Here is a 15,390-nt window from a genome sequence, read left to right on the forward strand (position 1 = left end):
TCCAATTGGGCCTTTATAAGCGGTACGGTATGCCTAAAGCGCATCGGGAAGTTTGAGACTCCAATCTTTACGATCCAATTTAACAATTTTCTACAGAATTGCTTTGATTTCGTGATTTAAAACTTCTACTTGCCCATTTTTTTTGTGAATGGTAAGCCGTGAGAATCCTTTGGGTTATTAAAAATTTCTTAATGAGCGCATCAATTACCCGATTGATGAAATGTGTCCCTCGATCACTAATAATCACTCGGGGCATGCCGAACTTGGAAAATTTTTCATAAAATTAATTACGGTTTTAGCATCATTATTTTGGGTAGTGTAATATCCTAAATTTTGGCTAGTGACTAAAATGTAAGTTTTGAAAGTTTAGTGACTAAAGTATAAACTTGTAAAAGCCTATGGACCAAAAATATAATTTTGAAAAGTTATATATTGTATCCAGTAAATGAACAATTTGGCCTAAAATAAGGATTTTCTTGGTAATCAGATTTTCGGTACGAGATTTGTGTTAAAAGCTATAAAGGGATAAAGTCCAATATTGAAATCGGATAATCATATCGAACCGAAATTTTACAAAAATTTGAATGATACTAGTTAAGTGTTGGAAATATTATTTCTATATTTTATATTAGAAAAATTTAGCATAGATCATTATAATTTATCAGATTTGATCGAACAGTGGAAAATAATGACTAAAATGCAATTTTCAAAAATTGCATTGCCAAAGTAGAAAGTCAAAGCTAAGTTGATTCATCTTATGGAATATTTTTAATGGAAGATAATGCAATGACATTTGGTAATTATCAAGGGTCATTAATGGCAAATTAAGGATTTCTCATTAACTGGATTTAATATTCAATTATATTATTAAAACATGTGTTAAAGTTAATTTAACACTAAAATAATCAAGGAAACTAGCAAAACTTTCAACCATTTCTTCTCTCCAAGCCGTGAGTCTCCATACAAGGTAAGAACAATTTTCTAGTTCATTTTTAAGGTTACATGATTGATTTTTGGACTAAGTTCTTAAATAGAGAATTAATCTAAATGAAATTCTCTATCATTTGGTATAGATATTACATGGTGAACATGTCTATTTCATGAAATTGGAAATTAGGCTTTATGTAGGGTTTAGGGATTTCAAAACATTGATGAAAGATTATCATGTTCTTGATGTTGGAGATTAATTCTAAGACATGTGTGATGATTAAAATCACCAGCCATGACCTAGGGTTTTGAAGAAAATTTGATTTGGATTAATTATGTTATGGGTTTGACTTTAAAAGTTTAGAAATGTTGTTTAGATGTTGAATTGATGCTTGAAGTAGGAAATCATGGAATCCCTATCTTATAGTATTCGGCCATGGGGAAAATTTGGGGGGGATATTGAAAATTTTCATATGGTTTATAATTGATATTAGAAGTGTTCTTTGTGAATTGGAGATCAATTTGGAGCAATTCGAAAGCTTGAATTAGAAAAGGGCTAATTTACTAGTTTTGAGAATGTTGGTACATTAATGTATAAATGTGAAATTTGAGGTACTAAATGGAGGATTATAATGACTAAATGATGGAAATGTAAGTTAGAAAGTTGATTGGAATCAAATTGCAAGTTTGGTAAAGTTGAGGGAGGAATTAGAAAAGTTGCAATATTATAGGGACTTGATTTCAACTTTATTAAATGTGAAAGTACCATTTGGGTAAATAAAAAATGCTGGAAATTTTATTAGTATGTTGATTTGTGAATTAAATATTAGTTTGGGGATTGATTTGCAAGTTTGGTAAGGTGAAAGGTTGAAATTGAAAAGTCTAAGAAAGTTACGATGAAATTGCAAGTTTTAAATGTTTAAGTGTTGATTTGATATTTTTATTAAGGTGCTGGAAATTTTATGTGATTAATGTGACATGATCATAATAGTGAAGGGCTATTATGAATTTAATGGAAAATTAAGGTGAATTCTAGAAAGAATTCAAAATTAGTGGTTTAATTATGTATTTAGCAAAAGTTGAAGGGTTGATGATGAAATAAATATTTCTGAAATTTAAGGAATATTTTGAGAAGTTTGAAATTACGATGAAAGTACGATTTAATTTTATATTGATTTAAGTATGAATTTTATTTATATTGAACTTTATATTGAAGCTTAGATTATGTTAGTTCTATATTAACATATAGTTTAAATATTTTATGTATTATATGACGTTGCCAAACCACGATAAATCTAGTGGTCCACGTAACTCGAAAGAGAAAAAAAATTGTGAAATTGAGAAGATTATCGATGAGAAGGTTCGATAGGGAGGTAAAGGTGAGTGCATTTAATTTGTATTTATGTCATCACACAATCGTTAGCTTGTAATGAGCCAGTGATAGAGTTACTACGGTAAGAAGTGGCTCATAATGTTATGTGAATAGTGATTTTAGCCTATATGTTCATTCATTAATCTTATAGAATTATGGAACTAAGTTAAGTATGCTAATTAGGTAAAGTTGTCAGGAAATTATGATTCGAACAATAAGTTTAGAAATTTATCATAAATTATACATAAATAATTAGAGGATGAATTTTGTACCATTGGATTTTTATATCAGTATAGTTTTGTCTAGAAGAAACGACTATTGATTTCGAGGTGTATACAAAAATATATGAATTTTTAATCGATGATAGGCTTGAAGGGCACCAGATTATGCTCAAAACAACTTCTGTCAATCAACTTTGAAAATTTGTTATTAATCGTACATGTTGAAATAGAAGAAGTTCTTTATATGGTTAGATTTGTATTCGAGTCTAGTTTTTAGTGGTACTAATGGAATAATTTTTAAGTATGTAGATTAATACATAATAATATTTCTTAGAAGGTAGTGCAAACTGCCGAATATGAAATTTTGACGAATTACGTAGTTAAAACATTTGAAAGCAAAGAATTAAATCTAAAGCTTAGTGAGGCTTATAGTTTGACTTAAAAATATGTTTCAAAGTGAATTCAATTTATTTATTTAATTATTATGATGACACTAAAACAAGCTTGTTTTTGTGACCCAACATGTACATTTTCAATATGATCATTCACATTATTAAAATGTTATAATTTTTGTAATCATTGATATATGGATTATTAATCGATTAATTTGGATTGAGTACTATGAAAGATCATTATGGGTTAATTTTTCCAGTCTATTTTATTTACATTCACAACATTAAAATTCAAACTTTGAATGTTGTTTAAGATATCTAGTGCATCATCTCGCTATACAAAATTAATTTATGTCATCAGTAGTGACGACAACGAAACTAATGGAAAAAGGTTGCACAACTTTCCTGGAAAAAAATAATTTGATACTCGAACATCCGAAGTTATATTTGAGGATATTCTGATAGTTCGGGAATTCCCATATGTTTTCCTCGATGAGTTACCCGGATTACCTCCTGATCAAGAAGTAGAATTTAAGATCAATATTTTTTTTGAGCTATCGTAATCATCTTTCGAGTGTGTCCGGAATTGAGCTTTGACTTGAATAAAAACGTTAGAGCCTCCACCAATCATTTATTTTATTTTTGTAAAAAATATTTTGGTTGATCGGACACCATCTTACCTGATCTACGTTTTACTAGAAATATGTCGGATTCGGGAGTCAGTTACAGTCAAGGAAAGATTAGCACCCTTGAACTGCCATTTTGATACCGTTTTAATTTATCGGTTGTCTTAATTGTGAAAATTAAAATTAAAATTAAAATTTAAAGACTCTATTCAAATTACTTACCCTTGATCGATTGAAATTATATCTAAAAAGTTGAAAACGTTAGATTATAAAATAAAAGAAATATCAAATAAAAATTAAATTTTAAAAAAATAAATTAAAGAAGGAAATATTAAATTTTAAAAAATGTTATATAAAAATGTTAAAAAAAATAAAATAAATGAAAAATTATTAAATTTCAGAAAAAATAATAAAATATAAAAAATGTTAAAAATAAAACAAAATAAAATTAAAAAAGAATTGGGAAAATAAAAAAATAAAACAAAATAAAATAAAAAAAGAAGTGTTAAATTTTAAAGAAAATACAAGGGAAATATAATAAAATAATAAATAATAGTAGTAAAGATAAAAAGGGGTTTTTTAAAAAGTTATTTTTAAAATAAAAGATAAAAATTAAATAAAAGATAAATAATTAAATAAATAATCTAAAGAGATTGAGATAAAGAGAAACTTATAGTGAAAGTAGCCTTATACTTCAGCTTTGTCTCAAATTCCTCGGATCATCGAAACATATCTTTACTTCAAAATTCACGTCAACTTAAAAGGACAATTCTTCACTGTCGACTCAGATTAAACAATAATTGGTTTCGATCTTAGTTTCCTCTTAGCAGACAATTTTGCTAAGTGTGTTCACGGAAAGTCGAATATGTTTCAATAAGCAAATCCTTCTTCAAACGTTAACCATAACAACATCTAAACCAATGTCGAAATCGTTTTGATTTGAAAAGTAAGCTCAGAAAACAAAGAGAAAATTCCGAAGCGATTTAGGTGCCTTACAATTCTCACGTTTGGGATTGAGCCTTTGCTTTATTCTTCGGCTTAAAAGAAAATTAGCTAAGCATGGCCAAAGTCATACTTAACATAATTGTTGAAAACAAATTTAAAGAAAATAAAGAAGTGTGCGAAAAATAGGGAAAAAACTAGAGAGAAAAAGAAGATTTTATTCTTAGATGAGAGAGAGATCCCCTCCTAGGCTCACCATGAGAGGGTATTTATAGCTTTCAAATTCCTAAAAACAAGCTAAAGATAATTCCTAAAATAATATATTTTATCCTAATTAAAACACTTAAAATTATTTAAACTAAAATACTTAAAACAAAGATAAAATAAAATAATATTTAAAATAAAATCCTAAATCCCAATTGAAATACTAACATCTATTTAAACTAAAATACAAAGATACAATATAATGTTTAAATATTATCCTAAATTTGAGTTTAATTCAAATCCGAATTCCAGAAACGTGCGACCAATCCATTCGTGCTTCTAGAAACGCTAACTGGACCTTCTAGAAACTGCAACATCAGACTGTGTCATGCCCAGAGTCGTGCCTATGTCTCCAACATTTACCAAATAATAAAAAATTATAGAATGCGCCCGTTTTACTACTAATTCTGGAGAGTAAGACCTGATTCAGAACACTCATCACTTGCTCACCCGGTTGGGTCCTTGCTGGGCCTCTTGGACTGTTTTGGACTTATTGGACCCCTAAAAAAATAACAAAATGAATAAATAAATAAATGAAAAGAAATAAATAAAATGGCATTATATTTAAAAAATAATATTATATATATTTTAAAAATGTTTTCAAAAACTATATAATATATATATATATATATGTTTTCAAAATGTTTCCAAAAACTATATATTATATATATGTTTTCAAAAACTATACTATATTAATATATATACTAAATAAGCCCCGGACGAAAATGGGTGTCTACAACTGCCCCTCTTTGTCCTCTTTCGTGTAACAAAAAATAGGACAAAGATAAAAGGACACAAATTTTTGTTCGGTATGAAGGGGTCTCTAAGTCTAATATCCTTCATTGTGAAGTTGAAAATTGACTTTGATATTGCAATTAGGAATAACTCACTGTTAAATTGAGTTGCAGATGACTCCACCATCACGAAGTTGAGTCAGTCTTGAAATGATATCCTTATTCATGAAATTGAAATCGTAGTTCAGAATTTGAATATGAAGGTGGCTTATTATTGCCAAATCGTAGTAAATCTTGGTATTCTTCTCGGTTTAAAGACATCGGTTTGAAAATTCAACTGAAAAAGTAGTTCATCGATGCTACCATGTGGTTGATATGCCTTCGAGATGAATGAAATCATTGACAAATAACCCTTCTCGCCTTGAGATATGCTGTAAATTTGACTGGGATATAGTTCCTTGTTACTAAATCGTAGCCAACCCAGGTATTCTTCTTGACTTAAAGACCTCAGTTTAAGCTTCAGCCGGAAAGTAGTTCCTCGCTGCTACCTTGCAGTTGATATGTCATCGAGCTGAACGGAATCGAACTTGAAAGTTTTTGTTGACAAATAGCCTTTCTAGCCTTGAGCTATACTGTAATAGGCTGGGAGATAACCCCCTATTATTATAGATGACTCATTTGTTGTGAAACTAAGTCAATCCATTTGGGCACGATATCCTTCTTCGCGAAGTTGAAATCGTGGATGGCTCATTTACTGTGAAGTTGTTCTTTGAATTGGACGTCATTCGTTGTGAATTTGAAATCCAATCTCGAGTTATAGTGCTTCGCCAAATTGGCTTTGGGTTGGTTATCCTTCGTTGTGAAGTTGAAATCCAATATTGTATAAGTTGTGTCATTTCGAGTTCAATATATTTTGTTGTGAAGTTGAAATCTAGCTCGAAATCTGAACTAGAAAGTTGTTTGTTGATAGACAACTTTCCTCGACTTAAGCTATGTTGTAAATTTCCTCTAAATAAAAGGATGGCCCACCTTTGCGGGTCTAAGCCTATCATAATTCTTTATATGACTCCCCATTACGGAAAAACCAAGTGGTATATTCTGTCAGCAGGATATCATCCATCGTGGAGTTGAAATCTGGCTTGAAAACTTTAACTGGAAACTAGCCACTCGTCGTTTAGTTAAGCTGAATTGAATCCATTCTGAATTGGCTCTTGAACTCGTTTGAAGTTGTTTATAAGATCTGCTGATCTTTCAATAGGTCAAGTTGGTTTAGGTGTTGCTCTTCATCGCTGAGTTAAGCAACCATCATAAATTTTTGAAGGAGCTTTTTTAAATCGAGTATCTTTTTTCTTGAAGTTGAAACTTGACTCTAAAGCTGCAAAAGTTATGCATGTGAAAAATGATAAATGTGACGCTCTTAAGTATGTCTAAGATGTATGCAACATGAATTAGTTCTTGTTTTATTTCTTGGGTGGAGTCTCATTCTTTGTCTGATGGTCTTGTCCTTGGAATTGATCATGCCCCAGTACTGATAGCTTCATTGTAAATTTCTAACATTTGCTCATTTATTGACTTAATCCAGTGATCTTGCACTCCTGATTGTATGGATCAGAGATTCTTAAGCTTTCTCTTTGTTTACTCAAGGGAATAAGACTCCTTTGTATTTCAGTTGATGATCAACTACTGGAACTGGTTGAATCATCTTCGTAGTTGACACAGTGAAAGACTTACTTACGTGCCTTGGAAGCTTAAATGACCACTGCTTCAGCCAAGGTTACCTCTTTCAGTGTCCATAAAATTATTCTGATTGTCATGGGAAAAGACTGGCGAACAAGAAGATATGATTCCTTGAAATTAGATCAAGCAACCTCAGTGCTTCTTGTGAGTTCTTTTCTTCTTGTACTTGCAGAGTACTTTGAATTTCTTGCACGGGAATCCTGGTAACAAATTGTTATGCATCTTTCTTTCTTCTTTTCATGCTTATTTGTGTTTTCATTATCATCAGAGCTTTCATTTCTGTTGTTTCTCAAGTACAACAGTACACACACACTTCAGGAGGGACTCAATAGTGAATTTATCGTCATCACATGCTAAACTCTTTCTGGCCAATGCATTGCTATAGGTATCTTGCACCTTACTGGATGACCATCTTTATAATAAAGAGAGGTTGTGCTGGATAAAGCAACCGTATTTATTGCTCATATGCATATCTTCTTCGCAACTTCAAGCTCTATTTTGATAGGAACCACCTCAGGAGGCACAAGTGGTAGAAAGAGAATATATTGGAAACCTGAAGATGCCTCACATCGTTTCAAGTCCTTTAACCGACTTTCGAGAAATTATATCTTGTCTGAGATATATCTCTCTTTTCTTAAAAATGTTTGGTTTGGTATAAAAATGATGTCAGAGCAATTAGAGCAAAGTATCAGTTCATTGAATATAAAATAAATAAATCACACAAGTTGTTTTCAAAAGTTATAGCCCTTTGACAAGTGTCAAGATCTATGGGTGATATGAGAAGGCAATGCAATTTGGTTTTGATTTTCATTATTTTCAAATAGGATGTAGACAAAATAATGCAACTGATGCATTCCACTGTAAGGCCCTTTAGAGAGCATTTCTATTTCAGTTCTTAGGAATCTTCTATTTGTTCAAGTTCCGTAGATTCCTTAAGAAGAGATAGCACCAAAATATCAATCTAAAAACAAAACCTCTTAGTGCTTTTGTGTAGTCAACTATCACAGATGTTTCTTGACTCTCTTAGTCCATCTTTCATCTAGATTTAATTTCAAATCCACGTTTATTTTAGGCCTTATCGCCTTTTTTTTAAACTTGATCATTGCTTTAGATTTTACTGGGAGATTCATCTTGACACATAGAGACTAGTTTCATGATCTGAATGCACTCGTATTCATAAAGTTAGGGAGCTTAACATTACCCATTACTTTAGTGGAATACCCTTAGTTAAAGGATTCAATTTTCAGAAAGTATTTGACTTGACAAACTCAAACAAAACTCACTTAATAAAGCTCGAACATTACCACCATAGCTGCTTCAAACATTACCTCCGAAGATTAACAACCTATTACTTTTAGCGGAGTGCCCCCATCATTATTAAAATTATCATTCATTAATATCACATTAATTATTTGATTTTGATATTTTTTTAAGTTTTTCAGGAAGAATATATTATAGTCCGAGTGTTAGTGAAAATTAGAAAATTTCATCTTTAGAGCTCAATTTCTAAGCAACTAATCTAAGCCAAATTTGTTTATTCCACCATTCCATTTGTTAAAATTGTATATAATAACAAAACGTATTTAATAGACATGCAAACTAAACTGGTCTTGCAATGTCATGCATCGAAGATGGCCCATCTTGTCTACTTTCATACTTGTACACGTGAGAAAACATTTTTTTCTTTTTTGGGTAAAAGTCGTAGATCTTGTTTTTAAAGAATTTGATGTCGACATATGTCAAAAGGCTATAACCTCATTTCCCAAAATGTGCATTTCATTATACTTGATATTCACTGAATTTCAAACAATTATCTATTACTCAAAGAAATGTTATTTTAAAAGAAAGATTCAAGCATATAAAAGATAAATTCAAACAAGACATTGTTTCATAGGAAACACAATCATGTGGTAATAATGATGATCTCTTCTAGTCTCATCCCAATATACCATGTACCTTGATTCACTTTTCAAGCGCATCTCCAGTTGCATAAACATCCTCTTCGGTAGTGTCATTGTTTTCATCGTAAAACTCTAACTCTTTTATATCCATCATTAGATGGATCAAGGCTATAAATTCGACACATTTTTGTACATCATGTCCGTTCTCATTGTGATAACAACAATAACTGCCCCCTTTGCAATATGATATGCTAATATGCGGTGCAAGAAACCCCACATTTATCATTTACCTCCATACCCATGCTAGAAGTGACTTCACTTCGGAAACTCTGGTTTTGACATTCTTACCCTTCTCCTTGGTGATTGTATTTTCCTTATTCTCTTGATGATTAGATATAGGGTTCTGTGTAACATTGGGTGGTCTTGTATTGTTGAAATAAATCCAGTTCTTGTTACAGAAAGCAGTTTTCAATAGCATGCCCCAGAACATAGCCATGATATGCAGTGTGCATTTTCGTCATACCACCTGTGGTATGGGGGTTTTAAAGGTTTCTCTGGATATAGTGACACCACATGTGTGTTGCTGATAAAGTTCTTTGTAAGTCATAGGAATAGGAACAAAATGTTCCCTTTCTCTTTCTTTCATGGGTTCCCTTGAATCTTGTATAGAAGTACCTAACAGCACCACTACAATTGATTTTGAGTTGGAGATTGTAACGTCTTTGCTAGTGTTGAAAGCATTAATGATCTCTTATTCTTTCTTCTTAATGGGAGGTTTTCTACTCGACCTACCTCTTTTTGTATTTCCTTGCTTAATGGTCGTTTCTACCATATTTGTTTTGACTTCCTCATCAAACTTAAGAATGTGGTAATAATATGGATTATTTTGAAGGCTGGTTACAACGGCTTGTGCTTTTGTGACGGATGAATCCCCTTGATGTTCTGGTAGTTTCCACGTGAAATAACCAAATGTGGAGTAGGTGGTACAACCATACCCTTAGATGCCCCTACCCCAGGAACATTCATTTGATTTAGGCCACACAACCTTGAAACGATCTGATCGACCAAGGACTCTTGGCTCTTAGTTATCATTTCCAGAGTACTTTAATTATTCTAGCTTATCTTTTCTTCTAACTCCCCTTGAAACCTCAACATGTTCTCTTCAAGTTGAGCAATTTTGGCTTCCATTTTTCTTTGTGCAGGTGTTGTAAGGATGATGTGTGTCCAAGGCCTTTGGAGGTATATCCAATGTTTGTTCTCTGTTCTGATGAGACATTTTCTACTAGTTAATGTGAATGCAAAAACATGAAAAAGAAAAAGAAAAAATGAAACGTAAGGTATGAAAATAATGCATGATGAATGAGAATTAGAGGCATTGATCCAGAAACATGTCTATTTTTATAAATAGTCTTTATTGAGACAAAAGTGTTTTATTTTTTTAAGAGACAAAAAATATCTTAAAGATACATTATGACTAAATCCTCTAAACCATGTACATCTTCTAACAGATTGACAAGTCTTCTTCCTTCATCTGTCACTGGTTGAATACCTTGTCGGACCACTCTCACTTCTCTTGCTAAACCGTGCAAGTGATGAGATGTTTTTTGTACTTGTTGCAGGAAATCTCATATAACTGCATCTATAACTTTCACCCTTTGTTGGGCCTATTCCCAAAAACAATGCCACAGAAGTCCCTCATCAAAGGGAAATATCTGAAGCTCATTTGCCTTTTTCTTGAACCCGTCCACAATGGCTTCCTACTCAGCTATGGTTTTGACATCCCACTCTTACTATTTCTGAAGAGATTTCTCTAAATCAGTTTCCTGGATCCTCAAACAGTTATTCTGATAATGTCTATCTAACAAACGTATTCTTTAGCTATTCTTTGAAGGTTTCTCTCTCCTCTTACCCTTCAAACTTCATTTTTCAAACTGCTAGCTTCACTTATCCAATATTCAAAAGATCTTTTCATATTAAAATTGCTCTCGACTTGTTCTTGATATCATTTTCTCAAATTCTCAAGCTCAATGCAAATTTTCTTATGTTCCCTCTCTAACTTGTCTACTCAATCCTTCTTGGTATTAGCATCCAACTTCCACTAGAATCTTTCAGCCTCGAGTTCTCTTAGACTTTGTTTCAGCTCTTGTTTTTCGGCTTTAAGCTATTTTCTTGTTATCTCTAGCTTGGAGGGAACATGCTTAAGATGTTCTTCCATGGTTCGAGTGTCTTCATAGTCTGGCATTGAGATGGTGTCATTTTTTCTTAACCTTCTCCATTCCAAATAGTCAGGAGTAAGCATGTCTTTAGTGGCCACGACATCCATACGAAACATTTTCTTCCATGACTCAGTTATTTCTTTGACCTTTTTCTTTTAATTGTCCCCATGATATGAAAATTGTGATCAAAATATTCCATGTGTTGTTGGCACAAACTGACGTGCACCATACTGTCGAAGTGCCAAAAGTGGAGAGTATCTGACTCCTCCCCATAATCCGAGTAATGTCATGGTTTATGAGTCTCCACATCGAAAAAGAATGTCGTTATGGGTTAACCAAGGGGCTCTCCAAACAATATTCCAATCCTGAAGGTGTGTCAATACCTTCATCCATTTTTCTTTTGGGACACCTTCTTGCCATTTTAGGGTGAGGAATTCCCCCAAAGGAGAATAAGTGGTGTTGAATCGGCAGTAAGAAATTCCTTTAGTCTTCCAAAAGTGACTATGGATCCAAACTTGGAGAAGATGTGCACACCCTATAAATCTTCCTCCGCTAGTCTCCCTGCAATGGTTGAGGGAGCAAAAATTTTCAGCTAAAATTGCCGGTGTTGGATTTACTCGTTTCAGGAGTTGTTCGAACAGTTCCACCACAGTCACCTCAATGTATCCCAAAGTCTCTGGGAAGATAACCAAACCATAAATGCCCAGTACAAAAAGGTTCATTGCCTTCCATTCATCGGGGTGATTCTTCATTAGTTGCTTGATATGGGTTCAAGCAATTCCTTCCACACTACCTTTATGTTGAATCCGGTCAGTTACCCATTTCTCATCTATCCCTGCCACTTTTGCCAACTCGTTCTTGAAAGGTTAACTTTTGATGTAAACCTAGTCCATTCTAATTCCTTCGCAATGCAAGAAAGAAGTGTATTCTTCGATTGTGGGTACCATGTCTTCTTGGTTAAATGTGAAGCAGATGTACCCCGAATTCTAGAATTATACTAGGGCTTGAATTAGGGGCTCATCTATCTTGATGTAGAGTAGAAGTGCAATATCACCATACCGCTGGCAGAACCTCCTTTTCTAATCACTTTTCCAACTGTCTCAAATACTCTGTAGTTCTTGAACATCATTTTGATTTAGGCTGACAGAAGCATAGTCAACCAGATCTGACACATAGTTTCCTTGCAGACTGTCTCCCTTTTATTTTTGAGTCTTTTCGGACCATAGTCATACCTCGACATTTTTCACCTCTTGCATTACAACCCCTTTGTCCATTAATGCGGATTATTTTTGTGTAACAAACACTTTTGTGGATCAATTATCTCTTTTTATGATGCAAATGATAAAAAAGCAAACATGAAAGAAAAATTAGTTAGTAAGATAGAAAAAAGTAAAAAAATGAAAAATTGTATGATAAAAGTAAAAACATCCTAGGTTTTGAAATAGAGTTTCGGGTGGGCTCTAATTCTCTATAATCTCCCGGTTTATGTTCTAAAGAAGGTACCCGAGTTATCCTTGCTGGTGCCCCCTTGGGCTTGCCAGACCCTCAATCCTAAGCCCATTACAAGCTTATGTGGACCAAGTTAAACTCGAAAGGACACATTCTCTTATGTCTATAAGGAGAATAAATTCACACGAAGAAATAAGTTATATATGAATCTCGCAGGTTACTTGCTAGGCCTATACGGAGAAAAAATTCCCACGAAGGCGTCACTTTCACCTCCACTTAAAAAAGGTTTTGAGCTCGGGTATAAAACTAGAGATAAAAATTTTAAAACTTTGAAATCATTGAAAAACGTCAGTACAACTATTTATTTAAAAAATAATCAAAGATAAATAATAAGAATCGAATAAATAAATTAAAATTAAAATTTATTATTTTCTCTTAAAAAGATAACTGAAAATTAATTCTGGCCTGACTCATTTACCTGTCCCCAGCGGATTCACCAAGCTATCATAACCGTCTTTCGGGTGGGCCCAAAATTGTACTTCGACTTGAATAAAAACATTAGAGTCGCCACCCATCATTTATTTTCTTTTTTTGTAAAATAAATTTGGTTGATCGGACACCATCTTACCTGATCTGCGTTTTACCAGAAATATGTCGGATTCGGGAGTTGGTTACAGTCAAGGAAGGATTAACACCCTTGAACTGCCCTTTCAATACCATTTTAACTTATCAGTTGTCTTAATTGCGAAAATTAAAATTTAAAGACTCGATTCAAATTACTTACCGTTGATCGATTGAAAGTACCTCTAAAAAGTTGAAAACGTTAGCTTATAAAATAAAATAAATATCAATAAAAATTAAATTTTTAAAAAATAAATCAAAGAAGGAAATATTAAATTAAAAAAATGTTATATAAAAAGTTAAAAGAAAAAATAAAATAAATGAAGAAAATATTAAATTTCAGAAAAGGAAAATAATAAAATATAAAAAAAATGTTAAAAGAGAAAATAAAAATAAAGAAAAATAAAATAAAAAAGAAGTGGGAAAATAAAAAATAAAACAGAACAAAATAAAATAAAATAAAAAAAGGAGTGTTAAATTTTAAAGAAAATACAAGGAAAAAATAATAAAATAATAAATAAAAGTAGTAAAGATAAAAACAGGTTTTTTAAAAGTTATTTTTAAAATAAAAGATAAGAATTAAATAAAAGAAAGTAATTAAATAAATAATCTAAAGAGATTGAGATAAAGAGAAACTTATAGTGAAAGCAACCTTATACTTCAGCTTTGCCTCAAATTCCTCGGATCATCGAAACATATATTTACTTCAAAATTCACGTTGGCTTACAAGGACAATTCTTCGCTGTCGACTCGGATTATGTTGTTTCAACAATAACTGATCCCGATCTCAGTTTTCTCTTAGCAAACAATTTTGCTAAGTGTGTTCTTGGAAAGTCGAATATGCTTCAATAAGCAAATCCTTTTTCAAACGTTAACCATAACAACATCCAGACCAATGTCGAAATCATTTTTATTTGAAAAGTAAGCTCAGAAAATAGAGAGAAAATTCCGAGGCAATTTAGGTGCCCTACAATTCTCACGTTTGGGATTGAGCATTCGCTTTAGCCTTCGGCTTAAAAGAAAATTAGCTAAGCATGACCAAAGTCATACTTAGCATAATTGTTGAAAACGAAATTTAAAAGAAAATAAAGAAGTGTGCAAAAAATAGAGAAAAAACTAGAGAGAAAAAGAATATTTTATTCTTAGATGAGAGAGATCCCCTTCTAGGTTCACCCTGAGAGAGTATTTATAGCCTTCAATTTCCTAAAAACAAGCTAAAGATATTTCCTAAAATAATATCTTTTATCCTAATTAAAACACTTAAAACTATTTAAACTAAAATACCTGAAACAAAGATAAAATAACATTTAAAATAAAATCCTAAATCCTAATTGAAATACTAACATATATTTAAACTAAAATACAAAGATAAAATATAATATTTAAAATATTATCCTAAACTTGAGTTTAATTCAAATCTGAATTTTAGAAACATGCGACCAATACATTCGTACTTCTAGAAACGTTGACTGAACCTTCTAGAAATTACCACGTCAGACTGTGTCATGCCCATAGTCTTGCCTATGTCTCCAGCCGTGACCAAATAATAATAAAATTTCAGAATGCACCTGTTTTACTACTAATTCTAGAGAGTAAGACCCGATTCAGAACACTTATCACTTGCCCACCCGGTTAGGTCCTTGATGGGCCTCTTGGACTGTTTTGAACTTATTAGGCCCCTAAAACAAAGAAAAAAGAAAAATAACAAAATGAATAAATAAATAAATGAAAATAAATAAATAAAATGGCTTTATATTTTAAAAAATAATATTATATATATTTTTCAAAATGTTTCCAAAAACTATATATTATATATATGTTTTCAAAAACTATACTATATTAATATATATACTAAATAAGCCCCGGACGAAAATGGGTGTCTACACGAGTAAACACCTATTTTGATGGGACAGAACTTAAAAAGTTAAAGGCACAGCTGCAGGAGCTGCTTGATCAAGGTTTTATCAGACTGGTTGTATCTCTATATA

Source organism: Hibiscus syriacus, unplaced genomic scaffold (genome assembly GCF_006381635.1).
Source record: "Hibiscus syriacus cultivar Baekdansim isolate YM2019G1 unplaced genomic scaffold, ASM638163v2 tig00000773_pilon, whole genome shotgun sequence".
NCBI lineage: Eukaryota > Viridiplantae > Streptophyta > Magnoliopsida > Malvales > Malvaceae > Hibiscus > Hibiscus syriacus.